The sequence below is a fragment of the Chiloscyllium plagiosum genome, unplaced genomic scaffold, assembly GCF_037043375.1.
Source record: "Chiloscyllium plagiosum isolate Xiang-an unplaced genomic scaffold, Cpla_swu_hap1 HiC_scaffold_32, whole genome shotgun sequence".
Classification (NCBI taxonomy): Eukaryota; Metazoa; Chordata; class Chondrichthyes; order Orectolobiformes; family Hemiscylliidae; genus Chiloscyllium; species Chiloscyllium plagiosum.
Genome location: NW_028270170.1, coordinates 13,891,934 through 13,911,337, shown reverse-complemented (window position 1 = coordinate 13,911,337; position 19,404 = coordinate 13,891,934).

The following is a 19,404-nucleotide window of genomic DNA, read 5'->3' as shown; positions in this document are numbered from 1 at the left end:
TCTGCGTGAGTTGTCCAGTTACCTCCCACAGTCCAATTGTCCCAACGTGTCCAGGATATGCAGGCTGGGTGGGTTAACCATGGGAAATGCAGGGTTACAGGGATTAGGTAGGGGGATGGGTCTGAATGGGATACTCTTCAGGAAGTCGGTGTGGACTTGATGGGCCAAATGGCTTGCTTCCACACTGTAAGGATTCTAAAAATCACATTGCAGCAACAATTATCTCTAACTCTGCCACATCCAAAGTTTTCGACCAGATGTGCTTTGAGACAAAGCATTGAGACATAGGAATCACTAGACAACAAATGAACAAAGCATACCTCAGCTGCCTTACCTATCCTGATGATTCCTTGATTTAACAACAGTAGAATTGTTGGGCAATCATAATAACTAATCTCTAACAATTAATCTACACAGTTGTGGAACTGTTTGTAAACTAGCGTTCTGTAGTTACCTGTTTCTCCCAAGTGTGATATCTCAAATTACTCAGTTGTGAAACCTAAAATGCTAGGTTTCTTTCAGTTAATAGCTGAATCTATATTACCTCTCTTCATGAGTACTTGTTCCATTGATTCTGCACTCACCTCCAGCAATATATACTCACCAAAAGGGGTGTGGAGATCAAATCAGCAGCCAGGAACCTGGGAAGGCAGAGTTCCAAGTGAGTTTCTTGACAGGACCATGTTGGAATGTTTTTCTTCATGTCCCCAGCAGCTGGAGTGAAGGGCTGGTTGATCTCAATGGGGGAGTGCCTGCAGTATACAGTTCCCATCAGAGACCATTGCTATTACCAGTAGGAATGCTGCTCCCGGAGGGGAGAGGTCACAGGGGCAGACAGCTGTGGGGGTTTGACGCAAAGATTATAGTAGAAGATTTTCTTGAGAAAATGTAATATCTAGCTCAGTTGATGGAAGCAGTTAACCCCCGTCGCTCCTCGTACCAGCACCAAGGCCCAGATGTTTAGCTCTGTTTGTCTCTCTTTCTCTCGGTCAAGCATAACTGTCCATGGGCACTTCATCAAGTCTCGAAACCTGGTCCTGAGCATGAAGCCAGCACCAAAGTCTCCATTACTGAAATGCACCCAAAGTCCACCTGACTCCAATCATTTTGCCATGGCACTGTGGAACAACTTAGGTTCCAATTTCAACCACTCTAAACCTTCAACCTGTGCTTTCCTTGGTAAGATTTGTAAGCCAGAATGGCTTGGACACGCTAATTGACTGGTGAGTACATGAATTTTTTTTTTTGGAAAGCGATTTAAAGCAATCCAATTTTCAGATTGAATTGTATTCTGACCTACAATACTTTAATGATTTTATACTGAACGTTACTATGCTGCTTTATTGGTAGTTATTTTTGTTGACATCTGGATTCATTATTTACAAATATCAATATTGTTGTCAACATTTTTGGAAAATAGGCTGGGAAGCATTGCAGTTTGATGGAGGTAGGTGAGGAAAAATGGGAGGATGCTTGAGTAAAGCATAAATGCCTGTACAAACTATACTGGATTAATGATATCCTATACAAATATTCTGTTATAGTTTATATGATGTAGATTTTTCACATCCTAAATAACAGCAGTTATATTATTCCCCACTTACTCATATCCAAGGATTGTATTATCCCCTCAAAGATTTTGGGTGCGACTTTCAATAAATACTTTTAATACCAATAAATCTATTTTTTGAATTGTGGTGTCCAGAGCAACTCCAATTGTGATCACACCAATTATTTATTATGTAGAAGGATTATGTCACTATTTCTGTCCTTTGAACACATGTGAAGTCTGGCTTATGGATTTAAAAGCATTTAGCGACAAATATATTTCCAATGCATTTTCTGTTAGTGCCAAGAGCTCAAAAGCAGAAATACCAGTGCATTCCTCAAATTTTATGTTGCTATGGAGCATGGAAGAAGGATTTAAATTTGAAAGGATCTGGAAGGAATTCAATCAATCATCCTGGAATCAGAACGTCAAGATTTTCATTGTTTATTTAGCAAATTTAGAAGTGGTGCATAGACCTTGATTCAGTACAACAGATGCAATTGAAGAAATGAGCTGAAATTTCCTAATCCCTGGACATCAACAAGCATTTCACAGCCAAGGAAATACTGACGAAATTTTGTAATGTAATGAAAACATGGCAGTCAATTTGCACACAGCACCCTTCAACAAACAGCATTGTGGGTTAGTGGAGATTGCGTCATTGCAGTAACATCACTGATTAGCCTGCCTAATGCTCTGGGGACATGGGTTTAATCCCACCATGATAACTGGCAAAATTTCGATTCAATGGATTGAAAGCTAGATTTAAAAATGCTGTTGTGCAAATATAATGGATTGTTCCAAAAGTGAACAACCACTTATGAATTAATGTCCTTTAGGAAAGTAAATCTGCCATCCTTACTTGGCCTGGCCTACATGTGATTCCATAAGACTGTAAGGCCATGAGACACAGGAGCAGAAATTAGGTCATTTGGCTCATGGAGTTTGCTCCACCTTTCAATCGAGGCTGCTAAGATTCTCAAGCCCATTCTCCCACTTTCTCCTTGGAACCCTTGAACCCCTCAATGATCAAGAACCTATCTATCTCTGTCTTAAATGTACTCAATGGCCTGGTCCCCACACCCTCTATGGCAGTGAATTCCATAGATACACCACTCTGTGGCTGAAGAAGTTTCTCCTTGTGTCCAGTCTAAAGGGCCTTCCCTAGTCTCTCCTACCAATGAAAACATCTTCCCAATGTCCACTCTGTCCAGGCTGTTCAGTATTCTGTAAGTTTAAATTAATGCCCCCCCCACCCCCCCCCCCCACCCCCACCCCCGCGCTTTCTAAACTCCATCGGGTGTAGACCAAGAGTCCTCAAGCTTTCCTCATGTGTTAAGTATTTCATTCCTGGAATCATTTTTGTGACCCTCCTCTGGACCCACTGCAGGGCCAGTACATCCTTCCTGAGGTATGGAGGAATACTCAAATATTCCAATTTGGTTTGACCAGAGCTTTATAAAGCCTCAGAAGTATTTTTATTGCTTTTATATTCCAGTCTTCTCGAAATAAATGCCAGCATTGTATTTGCCTTCTGATCAACCGACTCAACCCGTAGGTTTACCTCAAGAGAATTCTGGACTAGAGCTCTCAAACCCCTTTGCACTTAAGATTTCTAGATTTTCTCCTCTTTTAGAAAATAGTCCTTGCCTTTATTCTTCCTACCAAAGTGCATGGCTTCACACTTTCCCACATTGTACTCCATCTGCCATTTCTTTGCCCACTCTCCTAACCTGTCTAAATCTGTCTGCAGCCTCCCCGCTTCCTCAATGCTACCTGTCCCTCTACCTATCTTTGTATCATCTGCAAACTTAGCCTGAATGCCCTCAGTTCCTTCATCGAGATTGTTAATATATAAAGTGAAAAGTTGTGGTCCCACCACTAAGCCTTGTGGAACACCACTAGTCTCCAGCTGCCATCCTGAGAAGGACCCTTTTATCACCACCCTCTGCTTTCTGCAAAAAAGCCAAGCTTCTATCCACACTAGCACCTTGCCTCTAACATTATGGGCCCTTTTCTTACTCAGTAGCCTCCTGTGTGCCATCTTAAAGGTCTTCTGGAAGTCTAGATAGATAACATCCATTGGCACTCCTTGGTCTAACCTGCTTGTTACCTCCTCAAAGAAATCTAACAGATTTGTCAGGCATGACCTCCCTTGATGAAACCATGCTGACTTTGTCCTAATTTACCATATACTTCCAGGTATTCAGAAATCTCATCCTTCACGATGGACTCCAAAATCTTACCAGGTCAGGCTAACTGGCCTGTAATTTTCCATCTTTTGCATTACTCCCTTCTTAAACAGTGGTGTCTCATTAGCAATTTTCCAGTCCTCTGGCCCCTTCCTGACTCTAATGATTCCTGAAAGATCACCACTAACGCCTCCACTATCTCTTCAGATTTAGAACTTTGGAGTTTAGTCCATCTGATCCAAGTGATTTATCCACCTTCAGACCTTTCAGTTTTCTAGTACCTTTTCTTTGGTGATGTCCACCATACTCAGCTCTGTCCCACGACTCTCTTGAAGTTTTGAGATGTTACTCATGTCTTCCACCATGAAGACAGATGGGAAGTACTTATTCAGTTCCTCAGCCAGATCAAAGCAACTTGGTTGACTCTTGACCAGCTCCCGCGATGGTCTTGGGTTCAAGGGAAATTAGTGATGGAAAACGAATGCTGGCCTTGCCAGTGATTCCCACAACCCATACAAATGTGAAAGAAAAATGAGATAGTAATAGCTGTAACACCAATAATCTGTTTTTAGTGATTTTATTTGAGGGTAAAAAATTGTCCAGCACACTGGGAATTCACCTGAAAGGAAAGGCAGAAATTCGGTTTAAATTCTCATCCAAAAGACAGCACTGCTGATAATGCAGCAATCCCTCATGTCACAATCAAATAATGACTATCAGTTTTCCACTCTGTCATCTGGTTTTAATAACTGTGATGCTATGAAACATTGATGTAAAATGGCTGCCGTTTTGACGTGACCATAGATTGTGGAAAGGTCAGGAAACCAATGTGAAATAAATAAAAGGACTTCTGAAATGAAATAGCCATTAAGTCTAAAGACAGTGAAATTAGCCAACTGAGTCGGCTGTCATGAAACTCACATTCCTGTTTTAATTTCCGCTCGTATGAGAAGATGTACAAATTGGACATGAAAGGCAGTTTGCAACCATCCAGCTTGGAAAGACAATGAAGTCAGATTTGGGAGTACACAAAGGAACCATATTTTAGTAGCTACCAGCAGAACAGCAGATGGCAATAAAGAAAATGAACTGGAAGACTTTCTGACTTACAGAACAGTCTGGAGAAACATGGCTCATTCACCACAAATCCATGTTTCACTACTTCTGAAGATAAAATACATCAAATAGATAGCTGTAGCCTCCGGTTCAACTATGACAACCCAAGGACTCTTAAGAACTTTTAAACTACATATGTTTAATACTCCTATTGTACTAGATACTCTATCCTATTTAAATTTTCTCCTTGTGTTTAATGTCAGTTTTTATTATCTTGTCAGGGTCTAGTCGGTAATCGAATCTTCTTTCTTCACTCAAGATAATCTTGTAATTCACTCCTTAATTCTGATCTAGTGACTATGTTGTAACTGAAGTATGATATACTGAGGTGTTTAAATTAAGGCAAAAGTTTTGTTGTATCCAAACAATGGGGTTAAACAAGAGCTGATTCAGAACGCACCATTAGTGTGTCACAACCTACATTTTCTGCTCAAGTGTCAACAATGGGACTTGAACTAACAAATTTCTAAAGCTAAGACATGAGGGTTATCCTTTGAACTGAGGCTGGCAACAGGACATTCCTACCTGCACTAGGTCCTTTGCTATTCCTCAGGAAGCCTGTCTAATTCATGTCAATTAATGTGAAAGTGGGACAGGCCAGAGGGTGGACCATACAACAGAATACGTGCTCTAACAAGGAGGCACTGCAAGTTGGAGAAAGTGAGGACTGCAGATGCTGGAGATCACAGACAAGAGTGTGGTGCTGGAAAAGCACAGCAGGTCAGGCAGCATCCGAGCAGCAGGAAAATCGACCTTTTGGGTGTAGGCCCTTCATCAGGAACGGCTTTCTTGATGAAGGGTTTATACTCGAAACGTCGATTCTCCTGCTCCTTGGCCAAAGTAAAGATGAATCATTTGAATTTTCTGTCTCACAAACATAGAGATCATTGGGGCAGGAAACGGAGAAAAGAAATTACACCAACTCAGGATGAACTTGAATTCTGAGAGCTGGAGTCACATCGCGGCAGTGTCAATAGAGAGGGAGCAAGCTAACGTTTCGAGTCAAGGTGACTCTTCATTAGAACTCTGATGAAGAGTCACCTCGACTCGAAATTTTAACACTCTCTCTCTCTTTCTCTCTCTCTCTGTCTCTGTCTCTCTTTCTCTCTCTCCATGAAAGCTGACTGATCCACTGACTTCTAGCATTTTTTGTTTTAAGTACAGATTCCAGCATCTGCAATAATTTACTCCTATGTATTATGGCAGTGTTCCATTAATTAAGTGATAACAGGGGAGCATTTGACTGTGCTCAATCCCCATGTACATAGTCAATCAGTGTTGTTGAAGTTTGTGGTTTGTAAGCTGAAATGAAACTTGAACAATAAAAGTACATGGCTGGATTCTGCCTAACTTGCACCTAACTTCTGGTATTTAATATGACGGAGGGCGGACAGTGTTGGAGGCAGGGGTTTTGCTATAAATATAGTGCACGCACCTTTGACTGATTTCATATAAAAAGAGTAACAGCTGTCTCTAAACTTGACATTCCTCATTTTGATTTTATTTGTAGGCACCAAAAGATAATAATATAATAGTGTTGAAATATATCCAAGCCTTGGCTGCTCAGGACACAATTCTTGCCAAGGACTATTGGTAAATATGTTGTCAGGGGTAAGAGATCCATAAAAGGTTCCTGGAAACAGGTCCTCTCCCTCAATCAGAGAATTGCATAAGATACCAGCCAGACCCAGCCCTGAAATTATCTGAGCGCTACAAAGCAGATGTTTATCATCAAAGTCAAACTTAAGTTGAAACAGCTGCATTGTATTCAAGTAGTGAGCACAAATAAAAGATTTGAGCAAAATAAGATTAGTTCCATCAGAATTCAGCCACAGCAGGAATAAAGCAGTTTCTGTCAATCACGGGACATGTTACCCCTGGAGTGGACAGAGGGAGCAAGCTACAAAGCCATGAAGGTAACTTATTGCCCCCACAGTAATATTCAGTCACAGTTTTCACTTCTGGCAAAGGCAAATTGCCCCCTTACAATGACCAGTGGCTGGGATCACTGCCTCCAACCCAATGGCCAGCAAAGAGATGCAGAACTACATGAACACTCCTGACCTGTTTGGGCTGACTGGATTGGGCTAATAGGGAAACAATCACCACTCCATACCTCAGCCCTGAGACTAAGGTTTGAATATTCAGATTGGGTAACAATTGTGTACAGATTTGAATATTCAAACAGCTGACATTCATTCACCACAATGTCCTGGTGTTGTTGTTGTTAGGGTTCAGTTTTCCATTTGTAATGTACAGTATAAGGATGTGAGTTACATAACAACTAACATTCCATCACAGCTGCTGAGATATCTCTTGCCAGTTGCCTAGTTAACCATTGACACATGAACCTGTCTCAGATCTTGGCATTGGTGGCACATGTTGACAGAATCTCACAGGCCATCACAGACTGGTAGCTTCTGAGTTTTAAAGATCACCATTCACAGTGCCATAGAGTCAGAGAGATGTACAGCATGGAAACAGACCCTTCAGTCCAACTTGTGCAGATGTTCGAACCTAATCTAGTCCCATTTACCAGCACTTGGCCCATATCCCTCTAAACCCTTCCTATTCATATATGCATCCAGATGCCTTTTAAATGCTGTAATTGTATTAGCCTGCACCACTTTCTCTGGCAGCTCATTCCATACATGCACCACTCTCTGTGTGAAAAAGTTGCCACTTAGGTCCCTTGTATATCTTTCCCTTCTCACCCTAAACCTATGCCCTCTAGTTCTGGACTCTCCCATCCCAGGAAAAAGACCTTATCTGGTCATCCTATCCATGCCCCTCATGATTTTATAAACCTCTATAAGGTCACCCCTCCACCTCTGACACTCCAGGGAAAACAGCCCCAGCCTATTCAGCCTTTCCCTATAACTCAAACTCTTCAAACTTGGCAACATCCTTGTAAATCTTTTCTGATCCCTTTCAAGTTTCACAATATCCTTCTGAAAGGAAGGAGACCAGAATTGCATGCAATATTCCAAAAGTGGCCTAACCAATGCCCTGTACAGCTGCAACATGACATCCCAATTCTTGTACTCAACGCTCTGACCAATAATAGAAAGCATACCAAATACCTTCTCCACTATCCTATCTACCTATGACTCTACTTTCAAGGAGCTATGAACCTTAACTCCAATGTCTCTTTGTTCAGCAACACTCCCAGGACCTTGCCTTAAAGTGTACAAGTCCCGCTCCGATTTGCTTTTCCAAACTGCAGCACCTCACATTTATCTAAATTAAACTCCATCTGCCACTCCTCAGCCCATTGGTCCATCTAATTACAATCCTCTTATAATCTGAGGTGCCTTTCTTCGCTACCCACTGCACCTCCAATTTTGGTGTCGTCAGCAAACTCACTATGTTCACATCCAAATCATTGATATAAATGACGAAAAGCAATGGACCCAGCAATGATCCCTGTGGAACACCACTGGTCACAGGCCTCCAGTCTGTAAAGCAACCCTCCACCACCACCTTCTGTCTTCTACCTTTGAGCCAGTTCTGTATCCAAATGGCGAGTTCTCCCTGTATCCCATGAAATCTAACCTTGCTAACCAGTCTCCCATGGGGAACCTTGAAGAGCGCCTTACTGAAGTCCATATAGATCACGTCCATCACTCTGCCCTCATCAATCCTCTTTGTTACTTCTTCGAGGACAGTTCCTCAGGGATCTGGTGGCAAGAAGGTAAGTGTTTTTATTTCTTCTTCCAGTTGGATGGGTTACAGGGAGTGGGGGTCAGGTGGCTACAAGGTAAGGGCAGAGTTGTGTAGCTTTGAATGGCCAACACTTTGCCCCTCATCTGTACCTTCAGTTCCCCAAGATTGAGGAAGGACCTTGTGCCTTGACAGCCACATTCAGAGTTCAGCTACAAATAAATTATATATTCTTGAAGTGCCACAATACATCACTGTTCCTGTCTGCTATCCTCCAGTTAATGGCCCCTATAATTCGGCTATCTACTATTACCAGCTGCAGCCATTTTCATTGTGGTCTTGGGTATGCACCAGTTTCCTTCCTGATTGTGGTTTTACACAGTGATAGAAACCCAACCAGATTCAACATGAAAAGTGCAGCTGTGAAATAAAGTTGAACAGCCAGATGAGGCTCAGATGCAGTTCTTTGCAACTCAGTGACCTCTACACTGTATTCACTTCAAACAACAGCTTTCTCATGTAATTTTTCATTCCAAGGCCGCTGCTCTCCTCAATCAAATCAAAGATAACTTTACATCACTGAGAAATCTGTCATCTCTTTTCAAAATGCATTCAATTGTCTCTAAATAGAGCATATTTGATTGATTCTGCAGGTAAACAGAAAGGAACGTTTAGCAACTAACTGAGTTCTGCTAATTGTTATATCTTTGTTTTCATGATTTGGGTCCTATGCCAAAGTACATCCAAATGCCCATGATTCCCCAATTTATCAATCCTCTCTACACTGGATTGTAGTTGTTCTAAATGGGCGGCACGGTGGCACGGTGGTTAGCACTGCTGCCTCACAGCGCTAGAGACCCGGGTTCACTTCCCGCCTCAGGCGACTGAGTGTGTGGAGTTTGCACGTTCTCCCCGTGTCTGCGTGGGTTTCCTCCCGGTGCTCCGGGTTTCCTCCCACAGTCCAAAGATGTGCAGGTCAGGTGAATTGGCCATGCTAAATTGCCCGTAGTGTTAGGTATGGATGGGTTGCGCTTCGGCGGGGCTTGTTGGGCCGAAGGGCCTGTTTCCACACTGTTAGTAATCTAAATGAGTTGATGATAAGCTATTTCACTCAAGGTCAATATTTGATTACTCTATTCAACAATTTGGTGAAGTGATATATATAATTAATATCATTTGCATTAGGATTCGGATTTTAAACTCATGATGGTTTAGTTTCCAAAAGGGTACAGAAAAAGGTAGGTCAGTATTTCTGGAACCAAGACTTAAAATCAGTTTATTTTAGGGAGTCGGTGATTGTACAGACTTCTAGAGTTTGTTTATGAAATTGAGGAGGGGGGCTGGGTAAGACAGGAGAGGGAAAACATTAAGCCAATGGTTGGATGGATGGTAGGTGGGCAGTAAGGAGGCTCAAGGGAAGCCTTACTATGATCACTCAGTTTGCCCTTCAGGAGCCAACATCTGTTTAACATCTAAACATTAAACCAAATGATATTAACATATATAAATTGCACACCTTTCAACATACTTTTGAATAAAGTAATCAAATATTGACCTTCCGTAAAAAAGCAAATCACCATGTTATTTAGAACAATTACAATCCAGTGACACTTCTCCATTCCTAATGTGTCATAGTCAATGCAAGTAAATGTGACACTTATGAGCCATCAATTCAGTTGAAGAAGGTGGGTGCACTGCAGAATTATTTGTCTCATGAAAGAGTGTGCCTTCTTACTGAAAAGCTTGGGAACCACTGGGTTAGAATTCCACAGATTATTAGGTAAAACAATGACTGCAGATGCTGGAAACCAAATTCTAGATTAGAGGTGCTGGAAAAAGCACGGCAGGTCAGGCAGCATCCGAGGAGCAGTAAAATCGACGTTTTGGGCAAAAGCCCTTCATCAGGAATACACTGCAACTCCCAGGTCATTTCCTCTGCCCTGAAGCTCTTCAACCACCTCCACAGATTATTGAAAAGCTGAGAAAGTCTAAGCTCCCAGTTGTGCGAGTGATCTAGGGAAAAAGTTTCAGGGCTCAAAGGATCTGAACTGTGAAGAAGCAGTGCAGTTAAACCCACAGATTGGACAAGGAAGGAAAATTTCTCAGGATTTTGTTTAACTTTGAAATGATAGCATTGAGAATAGATGAGATTTTGCTTTGTTGTGTGTTTTGAAATATTTGAAATTGCATTATACTTATGTAGCTTGATTTGTTTATTTTAGTTTTATATCTTTTGTATAATAAACTTCTGTTTTATTGTTAAAACCAAATTTGCAACCTTAAGTGTCTATGTTTCAGAGAATGACCATCACATTAAATAAACAAATCGATCAAGCCAGCTTTCATTCTGGGATCTGACCTGTCCAACTGTAACAACAGGTAGTTGCAGTTCTGCACAAGCTTCTGGTAGGTGCAAAATATAAGATTTAGAATGCAATGTTCTCCTTTCCCCCTTCCTTTTCTCCCATCATCACAATGATACATTGCTGGGACATGGTGTCAACTGCATTAGGTTAGGTGGATTGGCCAAGCTAAATTGCCCATAGTGTCCAGGGATGTGTCGGTTAGGAGGATTAGCCATGGGGGAATGCAGGTTTATCTGGTGGGAGGGGTTGGGTTTGGGTGAGATGATCTTTGGAAGGTCAGTGTGGACTCAATAGGCAGATTGGCCTGCTTCCACATTGTAGAGATTCCACAATTGTGTGTATGCATTGTCCAAAAGATAGTTGTCACATACAATGTTGATAGTGAGGCTACGTTTGACCATAGATGACTCTTACTTATTCAATATTGTGAGAGTAAGTGGAAACCCAGCTGGTCACACACCCAATTAGTGCAATGGTATTAAAGTTCAGTTGCAGGACTGTCAATGTTGAACCCTCGAGAGTTAGGAGCAACTGCAGATGGCAGGCCGGATCAGGAGGCTTACTTCTGATTTACAACATCGCATTCCCGGCCCATCACAGAGGTGGAATTTTATTGGGAGGAGCAAAATGATGTTTGGGATGTTTGCACTTTACGCATGAAATGTGAGTGCTCAGGGCTTGCTCAGAACAAAACATTTTGTGCAGCAACTTCCCACTCAGTGCTGAGAGGCACAAATTCAATCATGGGTGGTAAACTGTTCCTCCATGTGTTCTACATGGCGGAGACAAGGAATACCAACCACTTTAGAAGTTTCGACAATCACTTTGAATGAGGATTTTTCATTAATTCTAATACCAGAAGAGCTTTATATAATAATATATATGATGTGTTGAACGCTGATCTGAACTTCTACAAAATCTCCGAGGATCATCATTCTATATTGTGCAAATGGTCTGTTCAATGTGGTACCTTTCATGTTCATCGTTTAGTTGTCATTGGAGTACATTATAATATTGTAACCATCTTCAAAGTTAAAGGAAAAATGACAGCTCATTATAAAAGTAAATTTAAAAGGAATTCCCAAACTGCCTGATGCAGCAACTGTATTAACCTTGAACGTAATTGCATCCCCAAGTTCTGAATACATTGATGTCAGTTTGAAGGACACCATTAATAACCTTCCCATCAGGAAAATATCTGCAACCAGTCATAAGTTGTTAAATTAAAATAACCCTTAAGAAGATGACTTAACTGTACCGGCAGCTGTTGCTGATGGTCCCAACTAAATGGCTTGACAAATCTGAAAGATTTGAAATATACTGCAGAATTTTTCTGGTCAATATTTATCCTACCATCAAAGTCTTATCAAAAATTATCTGATCATTAACACCTTCCTGTTCACTGCTTTTCCGACATGACTACAGCAACTACATTCCTAAAGAATCTTGTTGAATATAAAGCTGCTTGGAACATTCTGAGGTAACGAAATGTGCTATATAAATGGTTAGCTCAGTTGGCTGGATGGCTAGTTCGGTTAATGTAACAGAGCATGGGCTCAATTCCTACTACTAGTTGAGGTTTGGTTTAGCTCAGTTGGCTGGACAGTTGGTTTGCAAAGTAATGTGATGCCAACAGCATTGGTTCAACACCTACACAGGTTGAGGTGACCATGAAGGATTCTCCTTCTCAACGTGTCCCCTTCCCTGAGGTGTGGTGACCCGCAGGTTAAATCACTACTAGTCATGAGAGAGCAGTCCTATGGGCTGCTAAGACTATGGCAACTTAAGTTGAGGTTACAATGAAGGACTTTCCTTCTCAACTTCTCCCCTCACCTGAGGTACAGTGATCCTCATGTTACAACATCACCAATTATTTCCCTCTAATGGGAGAGTAGGGCCATGGCAACTTCACCTTTTAATAACATAGAATAGGTAGTTTAGATATTTTCTAAGCAACCTGTTCAGACACATTATTTCATGCCTCCACAACAAGTTGGACTTGACAGTCAAAGAGTTTTCACCTGATTTTATATCTTGATAATTAATCAAACATATCACTCACAGCTCATTAAATAAGTCTCAGAGTTAAACCTGACAACCCATTCAATTCCTATTAGGAAGCAGTTACAGAAAATCCACTTTCTTATTCTTATTTAATACCTGTTTTGAAACAATTCACTTTAAAAGTCATTGTCAACTGGTACACAGCTAGCATTTATTAAATGTCACTGCACATTTCCAATTCATTCAAATGTTGCTTCTGAGGCGGTAGGTTCCAGCCTCATTCAGGACTTCAGCATATGCCAGTGGGCACTTGTGCTCTGGTGGCTAGGATTAGGCATTTTTAATGTTGCAGTCCAGGTTCAAGATTTATAAAGCTTTACAGTTGTCTCTGAGTCACAGGGCTCTGGGTTCAAATCTCACTTCAGGCTCTGAGTATAGAAATCCACGCCAATGATTCAGTGTAATAAAAAGGCTGCACTTGTGATTCTGTCTTTCTAATGAGGCATTGAACCACAGTCTCAGCTGCCTGCTGATGCTGGAATTAAACATCTTCTGGTGCTATTTTGTAGAGGAGAGCTGTCCCCAGTATTTTGTCCAACCCTTTAGTCAATGTTGCTAAAACACTTGATCTGCTCATTATCTCATTGCTGACTGAGAGAGATTCCAGTGTGTATAGTGGTTGTTGCATTTCCTACACTACAACAGTAACTACACTTCAAAAGTATTTCACTGCTGTGTCAGGTTTTGTAATTTACCGTGGTCATGATGCAAGCATAAGAGGTACAGTTAGTAAGTTTGCAGATGACACCAAAATTGGTGGTGTAGTGGACAGCGAAGAGGGTTACCTCAGATTACAACAGGATCTGGATCATTTGGGCCAATGGGCTGAGAAGTGGCAGATGGAGTTTAATTCAGATAAATGCGAGGTGCTGCATTTTGGGAAAACAAATCTTTGCAGGACTTATACACTGAATGGTAAGGTCCTAGGGAGTGTTGCTGAACAAAGAGACCTTGGAGTGCAGGTTCATAGCTCCTTAAAAGGTAGATAGGATAGCGAAGAAGGCGTTTGGTATGCTTTCCTTTATTGGTCAGAGTATTGAGTGCAGGAGTTGGGAGGTCATGTTATGGCTGTACAGGACATTGGTTAGGCCACTGTTGGAATATTGTGTGCAATTCTGGTCTCCTTCCTATCGGAAAGATGCTGTGAAACTTGAAAGGGTTCAGAAAAGATTTACAAGGATGTAGCCAGGGTTGGAGGAGTTGAGCTATAGGGAGAGGCTGAACAGGCTGGGGTTGTTTTCCCAGGAGAGTCGGAGGCTGAGGGATGATCTTATAGAGGTTTACAAAATTATGAGGGGCATGGATAGGATAAATAGACAAAGCCTTTTCTCTGGGATCGGGGAGTCCAGAACTTGAGTGCCTAGGTTTAGGGTGAGAGGGGAAAGACATAAAAGAGACCTAAGGGGCAACTTTTTCACGCAGAGGGTGGTGCATGTATGGAATGAGCTACCAGTGGAAGTGGTGGAGGCTGGTACAATTGCAACATTTAAGAGGCATTTGGATGGGTATATGAATAGGAAGGGTTTGGAGGGATATGGGCCGGGTGCTGGCAGGTGGGACTAGATTGGGTTGGGATATCTGGTCGGCGTGGACAGATTGGACCGAAGGGTCTGTTTCCATGCTGTACATCTCTATGACTCTATGACGCTAAGTGGTTAGCACTGCTGCCTCACAGCACCAGGGACCTGGGTTCGATTCCAACCTCAGGCGACTGTGTGGAGTTTGCACATTCTCCCCGTGTCTGCATGGGTTTCCTCTGGGTGCTCCGGTTCCCTTTCACAGTCCAAAGATGTGCAGGTTGGGTGAATTGGCCATGCTAATTTGACCATAGTGTTCAGGGACATGTTAGTTAGGGGTAAATGTAGGGGAAATGGCTTTGGGTGGGTTACTTTCCGGAGGGTCAGTGTGGACTTGTTGGGCCAAAGGGCCTGTTTCCACACTGTAGGGATTCGATGATCTAAATGCAAGTTCTTATTTCATAATCTGTGCTATTAGCACAACACAGTGCTGAAATCATGTTGTATTCCTGAACGTGCAGTCTTTGGATCGTTGCTGTCTTATTTGTGAATTCAGATGGACTATACGAGACTGAAATTGAGGTAAATTCTGACGTTCCCACCAATGTTCTCCCTTTTGAAGAACACAGGAATATAGGAGTTGGCTAAAACCACAGCTATTAACCTGGCCAGGGATAGGATATATCGTATGCCATTATAACTCTCAGTCAATCTTTTTCTTCAGGTGCTCATCCAACCCATCCTCTGTTGTTTCCTCAAATGGACTGTCCAATATGTTTATCAATTAACAACAAAAACTTGTATTTCTATAGCAAATTTCACTTTGTCAAATATCCCAAGGTGTTTTGTAAGAATATTATCAAACTACATTTGACAATGGGCCATATAAGAGCATACCAGAATGGGCTGTTCAAGAAGGTCACTTTTAAAGAATGGTTTGAAGGAGCAAAGACAAATAGTGGGAGGGAGATGTTTAGGATTGTGGCCTTGGCAGATCAGTGTTGATCATCAATGGAGGAGCAATTAAAATTGTGGATGTGCAGGCATTGCAAAGATGCAGATTTAGAAAAATGCAAAATTTTTGGCACACTGTGGTGTTATTGAGTGGTCATGGGTTTGGAAGGTGCTGTCTAAGCGGCTTTGGTGAATTTCTGCAGTGCGTCTTGTAGATAGTGCACACTGCTGTTACTGAGCATTGGTGGTGGAAGGAGTGGATGCTTGTTGAATGGGATGCCAATCAAGAGAGTTGCTTTGTCCTGGATGGTGTCAATATTCTTGAATGTTGTTGGAGCTGTACTCATCCAGGCAAGTGCAGAGTATACCATCACACTCCTGACTTGCGCCTTGAGGATGATGTACAGAATTTAGGGAGTCGGGAGGTGAATTCCAATGCCACAGTATTCCGAGCTTCTGACCTGCTTTTGTAGCTACAACATTGGAATAATTAACTGTAAAGGTTACAAAGGCATGGAAATGCAACAAAAGGCCAGCAGTGAAAGGGTACAGCGATTTGAGAGGAATATTTGGCTGCATAAATCCCTGGAGATTGAATTTACAGGAGCTTCCTCTCCTGACCTTCCACTAATATTTCCTCAAAGAATCCATGAAAACCTCAGGAGTAAGACATAAAAGTTGTTTGTACCATTCTCTGGGAATTCAGTGAATCCTTCACAAGAATTGCAACAGATAATTTGAATCCCGACGGAAATTCAACTTTGTTAAAGCTATCTTTTTGGCCATCTTTCCCCCAAATTTGAGGTTATCCCTTCGTGTTGTAGAAGGGCAGGGAAATCGCGTAGTGTGATGGCAAACATCTTTTCCACAGTCAACAGCATTAAAACCCAATGGAATGGTTTTCAAAGGTGCTCAATAACAGCGAGCCAATGTTATTTCTTTCAAATACAGCAAAGTCATCTTGATGGTAACCTCAGTACTTCTTCAATGGTCGACTGTTGGCAAGGATACCACTAAAAAAAGACATCAAGTTCATATGATCAAATCAAAATGACAAATATCCTGGGTAACCTTCCCTTTCACTCTGTGTCCTTGAAAGTATCTATTCAGCTGAATAGTTTGAATCGTTAATTGCTGAGCGAAATTATAAAGATAGGAGAGATGATTATTCATTCTTACTTTGTGAACACAGCTTTGTTACCACATTTTTTCAAACAAAACTTTATTAAAGTTTCTCAGTCAAATGAAATTCAATGAAACTTGAGCCAGCTGAGTTGCCCAAGGTGATTCAGGAAATTTTAAAGGCTGTAAAACACAACGGGATTATTGTAGATTAAAATTGATAATCCACCTTTAGATGAAAGGACTTAGGGTTGTTCATGGAATATAGTAAGATATCTACATCCAGACTGAGCTATTTTGTACACAGATTGCAAGTGATTTAAACTTAGTCTTTTCACCTCGCTCTAATTCATCTTTCTTCTGCATGCTCCCTGTCCCATTGCTTCAGCTGTCAGCTCTGGCTACATGGTCACCTCCCTCTCGTTCTAGGATTCAAGGGAAAAAATTGAGGCTGATGCTCTGATGCAATACTGTGGGAGTGCTGCACTGTTGACAGTACCATCTTTTGAATGAAGTATTAAACTGAAGTCCCGTCTGTCTGCTTGAGTGGATATAAAATAGATTATCTGGTCATGATGAACTTGCTGTCTGTAGGAATATGTGGAAATTTGCTGTTGGCATTTCATAATTATAATAGTGAACATGCTTAAAACAAAATTTGTAACCTGTAAAGCGTCCAGAGATTGTGAAAGGTGTTATGCATGCCTCCAATTGGACGAGAAGATCATAAGAAATAAGTATGTAAGTTAGCTCGAAGGTTTGTTTTCAGACATTTTGTCACCATGACTCGGCAACATCATCAGTAAGAGTCTTTGGTGAAGTGTTGGTGGTATGTCCTGCCTCTGTGGTTACAGGTCTTGGTTTTTTAGGGTGGGTGATGTCATTTCCAGTTCTATGTTTCAAGGGAGGGTGGATGGGGCCTAAATCGATGGAGTTCTGGTTAGAATGCCATGCCTCTAAGAATTCTCCTGCATGTGTTTGTTTCGCCTTCCCCAGGATGTGTGCGTTGCCCCAGTTAAAATGGTGTCCCTCTTTGTCTGTATGTATGGAAACAGGCGCAGCTTGTTTGGCCCCTTGAGTCTGATCCAACATTCCTCACATCCACATTGCTGCCTTTTCCCCATAGCTCTTGCTTCTCCTACTGATCAAGAATCTATCTATCTCAGCCTTAAAAATGGACAAGAGCTATACCTCCACTGTGGCATGGTGTTCCAAAGAATCACAACCCTCTGAGAGAAGAAATTCCCTCTTAACTCAGTCTTAAATTGGCACCCCCTTAATTCAGAGATTATGCCCTCTAGTCCTAGACTCTCCCATGATGAGAAGCATCCTCTCAGCCTTTACTCTTTAAGAAGACTACATGTTTCAGTGAGATCACCTCTCATTCTTCTAAACTCCCAACAAGTACAGTCCCAACCTGTTTAGCCTTTGCTCATAAGACAATCCCTCCATACCAAGGACCATCCTTGTGAACCTTCTCTGAACTGCCGAGTTGAAGCGTTCTGAGGCCATAGGTTGGGTGACAAAACTCTTGGACCATGTGTGCAGGGGATAATCCTTTGGTATCCATTGAAAGCTAAAACTGTAAGTGTAAGATTATAAGAGAAATCAGGGGCAACAAAGTCTATTTGACCCATTAATAATCATCATTCTACCATCAAATTCAATCTCATTTGCCTCCATTAGTTTGTCAGAAAAATATTCCAACTATTTATCACACATCGACTAAAGGCATTTTCCCAAATACCTGTTTCAAATTTAGTTTGCAGTCATTTAGTTGTATTTGCTCCTATTGATCTGATTCAATGTAATATTCTGAATTCACTTTATTGCTAATAATGTATACTTCAGTGAGTACATGCCTCTTCAAAGCTCTACATCCAAGCATCTAATATTAGATTCAACTAATCCAAATTGATGAAATACTAATGGCACATCACTGCAGGTCTTTGATATTCATTGTAAAATATATTGAGTGACATCCAATTCTGCAGCATCAATGTTGTTAAAACAAAATACAACCCATGATATAACAGATGAAACAGAATAAGTTAATGTTGAGATATAGACATTTAAAACCCATTAGAGTTTCCTTAATTCATTGTTTTTACCAGGCGAAGAGGGAGAAACTGCATCCCTCTTTTTAACCCTCATGGTTAACCTTAATAAATGTTTCTTTTTAATCCCTTTTACAGCATACAATTATTACAATTAAATCAGAATGTAATTAATTATATCAAAATGAAGGAGCTACATTGCAAGGTTTTTTTTGAGTGAAAGCAAGACGGATTTTATTATGAACGAGAAGACAAATAAAATGCAGTATCAAACACATTGTCACGAAAAGGTAAGTAATAAACGTAAAAAGAAGTTGAGACAGTGTCCAATACCAACAAGAAATAAAAGGCTCTACAATTTAAAGTTCTTAATGTTCTTGAGTTGTGAAAATGGATTTAAGTCCTGACTTTTTTGGATGTTGTTTCATTTCTTCAGCAGCGGGGAAGTTTACAGATATCCTGAGTTCTAAGTGAATGGTTCAGATTGCCTTTTCATCAGGCACTGACTTCAAGGTCAAGAAGATAAAGGAGAATGTGTTCTAGTCCTTGCTTACAAATCCATTTTTTCCTTGTCGCTCTTCGGCTTCTCAAACGTAACTGCTGAAATATAGCTGACTGTATATTCTAGAGTCTAATTCCATTGTCGTCTTTCAAGCTTGACCATCTGCAGGTAGCTTTCATTGCAATGTATAATTTCTCTAAAAAGTGTGAATTAACAGGAGTATAGATTTTGAGAGTTTCAATGCCATTTATAATAATTTTAATTTTGGTCAAACTGATCCTTGTTTATTGATTGGTTTTATG